Source organism: Coregonus clupeaformis, chromosome 29, assembly GCF_020615455.1.
Source record: "Coregonus clupeaformis isolate EN_2021a chromosome 29, ASM2061545v1, whole genome shotgun sequence".
Classification (NCBI taxonomy): Eukaryota; Metazoa; Chordata; class Actinopteri; order Salmoniformes; family Salmonidae; genus Coregonus; species Coregonus clupeaformis.
This window is the reverse complement of record NC_059220.1, coordinates 33,478,588-33,483,587: the sequence shown is the minus strand read 5'-3', so window position 1 is coordinate 33,483,587 and position 5,000 is coordinate 33,478,588. Positions and strand designations below refer to the sequence as shown.

At 43.3% G+C, this 5,000-nt stretch overlaps 1 protein-coding gene across 4 annotated transcripts in view; it reads left to right on the top strand.

The window, feature by feature from the left end:
• Positions 1-5,000, top strand: part of LOC121545064 (estrogen-related receptor gamma) — a 96,136-nt gene that overhangs the window by 18,132 nt on the left and 73,004 nt on the right. The gene's annotated exons all lie outside the window — the stretch shown is intronic.

Sequence of the window (5,000 nt, the reverse complement as noted above, 5' to 3'; positions counted from 1 at the left end):
ACAGGGAAATTATTGAGGGAAACCTGTTTCAATCTTCCAGAGATTTGAGACTGGGACGGAGGTTCACCTTCCAGCAGGACAATGACCCTAAGCACACATCTAAAGCAACAAGGGGAAACATTTAAATGTCTTGGAATGGCCTAGTCAAAGCCCAGACCTCAATCCAATTGAGAATCTGTGGTATGACTTAAAGATTGCTGTACACCAGCAGAACCCATCCAACTTGAAGGAGCTTGAGCAGTTTTGCCTTGAAGAATGTGCAAAAATCCCAGTGGCTAGATGTGCCAAGCTTATACATACATAACCCAAGAGACTTGCAGCTGTAATTGCTGCAAAAGGTGGCTCTACAAATTATTGACTTTGGGGGGGTGAATAGTTATGTACGCTCAAGTTTTCTGTTGTTTTGTCTTATTTGTTTCACAATAAAAAATATTTTGCATCTTCAAAGTGGTAGGCATGATGTGTAAAACAAATGATACAAACCCTCAAAAAATCCATTTTAATTCCAGGTTTTAAGGCAACAAAATAGGACAAATGTCAAGGGGGGTGAATACTTTCGCAAGCCACTGTACAGTGTGTATTATTTTATTTTATTTTTTATTATTGTTTGTTTAAATGTGGTGATGAGGAGAAGGAGAAAATAGTGCCTGGGCATGGACTAAAATAGTCCCCAGACATGGACTAAACTACACATGCCACAAGGCATTGCACCTGTCAGCATGTCAGTCGGTGGGTACTCAGCTTAGTGATCGATCAATGGAAAGGAGAGGAGAGGTGTGGGTTAGAGTTTGTGTGCACCTACTGTAAATTATCTGTTTGACTGAATGGGTGTATGGAAGTGATTCACTGAGTATCAAATGTTGTGTGTGTCGAATGTGTGTCAAGTATGTTCCACATGAGAGGGCTGAGTGGATTGACCCAGCCAAGCACTGCTCAAACAGAAGAAGATGTCACACACACACACACACACACACACACACACAGGAAATAGTAATGTCACAGACACTCACTCCAAGATATTTGACCACCAACTGTTTGTGAGAGATTTGGACACACACACACACAAACACACACACGCACACACACACAGGCTAGTGCTGTTGTGCTTACACTAACACACAGAGACATGCCAGCAGGCTTGCATGAACAACGACACACAAACACTATTGGTGATAGAGATGAGATGATAAGGTGTATAGAGGCATGGCCTGTTTCACTGGTGGTGTCCCCTTTCCTCAGTGTTAGTTCTACAGCCCTTCTACACACACCTGCACACATGTACACATGCATGCTTGCACGCGCACACAAACGCATGCACACACACACACACACACACACACAAACAAACATACACACACACTTAGCTTATTCCCCTCTGGAGGCCATCTCTCACTTATACCATCAAATGGTTGAAAGTGATTAATTTGTCAGGGGAACGGCTCGTTACTGTAAATTCACCCAATCTCTAATAAACTAGATTGCCTTAACACAGATGGGCCGCAAACAGATTTGTGTATGTGTGTGTGTGTGTGTGTGTGTGTGTGTGTGTGTGTGTGTGTGTGTGTGTGTGTGAGGAGAGAGAGAGAGAGAGAGAGAGAGAGAGAGAGAGGACAATCGGGATTGGATTGTGGGTTTATGGCGAAAGGGATTATCAAAGGAAATGCTCATCAGGAAAGAACTGAGAGAGAGGTTTACGTCTGTGTTTCTGTCTGTCTGTCTGTCTGTCTGTCTGTCTGTCTTAACACCTCACCCCTCTCCTTACCCTCCTTAACCGCCTTGCCAATCCTCGCCTCACCCATCCTCACCCCTTTCCTCCTCGCCCTGCTTCCTTTATCTTCACCTCACCTCTTATCTTTCCTTCTAACCCTCTTCTCACCTTGTCTTATCCTCACCCCTCCTCACCCCTCCTCACCTCTGAGTCCCCTCATTCTACCTCACCCCTCCTCAGCTGCTGGAAAAGTGGTGGACTCTTGTTTTTGTAAGTGTTTTAGAGGCAATAAGAACCAGGCAATATGACATAGAGAAGTCGAAGGAAGAGTATTCTGCTGTATAGGGTGAATGTCTTTAGTATAACAATGAAAAGGAAGTTAGGGACAGACACATTCACTTTCACATACACAAACCATATACAGTGAAAAAGACATGCACATATAAAGAATGCTAGTTTAAAGGAAAGACAGAGAGAGGTAGGAAAAATAGAAAAAGAGGTGGGGCTGGAGAAAGAGAGAAGGAGAACACGAGAGAGGTAGGAAGCAGAAGGGATAGAGGAAAGGTAGAGAGGGAGACAGACAGAGAGAGGTAGAGAGAAAGAGGCGGAGTGGGCATTACAGGGTAAACCTGATTATGGTGGAATGTGAATTAGATTTGGTAGCAGATGGTGGTTTTGAGGGTGTAAGATGCTTTGCGAGCGTAGCGAGGCGAGGGGGATAGAGGAGGGGGGTAGCAGCTTGCAGCGTTTCCTCTCTTCTTGATGGACGGGTATAAATCACGACAATCCCGTCCTGACAGCCAATTTCCTCAATCTGATCTGGTTAAAGACGCGGCCAGGCCAGGGCCCGCTTCGCTCCGCTCCGCTTCTCACCCCAAACCACCACCCCAACGCCCCGCCAACCGACCCATCGACAGACACAACCAACGCCATCTTACTGCCTGCAAACTCACCTTTCCCTCCCCCTCTCTTTTCTCCCCCTCTCCCTCCCTTCTTTCATTTCACATTTCCTAGCCCTGTCATATTTCTGAGAATAAAATCCTCTTTTACCATCTGCTTAATAAAATGTGTTTTTTAATCCGGACAAGTTTTTTCAAAACTTATTTTATTATAGTTATGTGCAATTTCATTTGATCCCATGCCTGGTTTATCCTTATCTGAGCGTGTGTGTGTGTGTGGGTGTGTGTGTGTGAGAGAGAGAGAGAGAGAGAGAGAGAGAGAGAGAGAGAGAGAGAGAGAGTTAAACAGATGAGAGCTTTAGCAGAGTCCTGTAGTTTAGGAGTTTTTCTCCTTATTGAAAAACAGCTTATTTACCATGTCAGCGAGGGTGTGTGTGTCAGTAAACGTTTGGAAGGATCGCTGCACCCCTAATGCTCCCCGATAACACCGCTAATCCACACACACACACACACACACACATTTCTGTGTTTATTTTTCATTGTTCAGTTTCATATTGTGTTGTATGGTGTTGTGTTGTGTTGCAGTGAGGTGTTAAGAGCTGCTCTTACAGCACTGCTCTCTCTCTCTCTCTGAGTGGAGAGATGTGTTGCTTTCACCTGGTCAAGATAACACAACACACACACACACACACACACTGACGTGATAAAGATAGTGTATGGCAGAAGCACAGTACTGGCTCTGCAGGAAAATGACCTAAATCATCAAGATTCTCATCTGAGAGAGAGAGAGCCAGGGGATGTCACACACAGAGTAGGCAGTAACACACACACACACACACACACACACACACACACAGCCATATCTGTTGAGGATCGGCCCACCTTGACAAGCCTGTCCTCTCCTATTCAGCAGTGAACAAGACCATGTTTCTCTCATATCTGGTCCCATTACACACACACACCTGTTCAACAACATCACCTCAGCTGAAATAGCAACACTACATCTATCATTCACATTGCCATGTGTATTTCAAGTAGATGAAGTGGTATTATAATTGTTCTTAGTCGAAAATTCTAGGATTATCATACAAAAATAATGTATATATTTATATGTGTGCTTTAAAAATCGTAATCATTTTGTATTATGTATTCATAGAATTAACCTGCAGTGATGGCAGCCCTAATGTTATTTGTTTAGAAATAAAATACAAATAATTTCTTATGAAAATGAAATAGCTAGGAAGGGGTAACAAACATTTATTGTAATAACATAATGGTGAATCAATAGTGTTATATAAATTGCCACAGCTGGAGTTGTACCTTGGTGATTATCCTTGTTTGATCTATGCAGGTTAGGAACCACAGGCCTCTGACGGGTGTCACAATCATTACCGTCCCCACTGCTAGGCTAGCATGTCCCATCTAGTGCTTAAACAGTATGTGTCACATTTATTACAGTCCCCTCTGTTTGCTTGTCTAGTGTAGCGTAAGCCTCTAAGAGACGGCTTTACTGCCATGCGGCCCATTGGCCAAATGTGTTTTTGCCATTATCACATTGATTGCATGTAATCAGTGGGTGTATTCTGCAGCCGATAGAGTGAATGACTACTTTCTCAGCCTGTAATGTTATAACAATTGATCTTCCTGTCGCCGGGAGACAATTTAGATTCACTGGCTCTTCCTTTGTTATTTCTTATTCCTCCTCAGACAGAAACAACTGTAATCATCCACCCACCAGGATACACACACAATCACACACCACACACACACCAGGCCCAGCGAGGAACCAGTGGCCTTTTACCCATAATTCACCAGAACAAGAAGCCAGTGTTTCTTACCCATAATTCTCCAGAAGAGCAAAGTGCTCCCTTCGATCGATGTTAAGAACGAACAAACCAACAGTGGTTAAACGCTGCGAAAGAAACAGCAGGATTAGGATTGTAGCTGAAAGTAGGAGGTGAAAAAAACGACTTGAGGGGAAAAAAAGGCAATTGAGTATTGTGATGAAATCATCCTATTCATGCAGCCTAACTATAGAAATGTAAATGCATTGGCTGTCTTTATTTCCCAGTGTTGGCCATATCTAGATAGAAATGTGAAAGCTATTTTTTTTTTGCTTATTGGACTTTGTTTCCTTATCTGTGTAGAGGGAGACACAATGCATGGCTCTGATGAAATGGTTTCTACCTGACTACTCTGTCAGCACTTATTCTACCTTATAGAGATGTACTGTATGTTCAAGTGGCCATCCTCTTCTCTCCTCCTCTTCTTCTCTCTCCTCCATCAGATCAGTCCCCTCTCCAGAGAATAAAGGAGAGAAAGAATGATAGACAGAGAAAGTGAAGAAAAAAGAGGAGAGAATAAAAAGAGAGAGGTAGAGAGTGGTAGGTGTA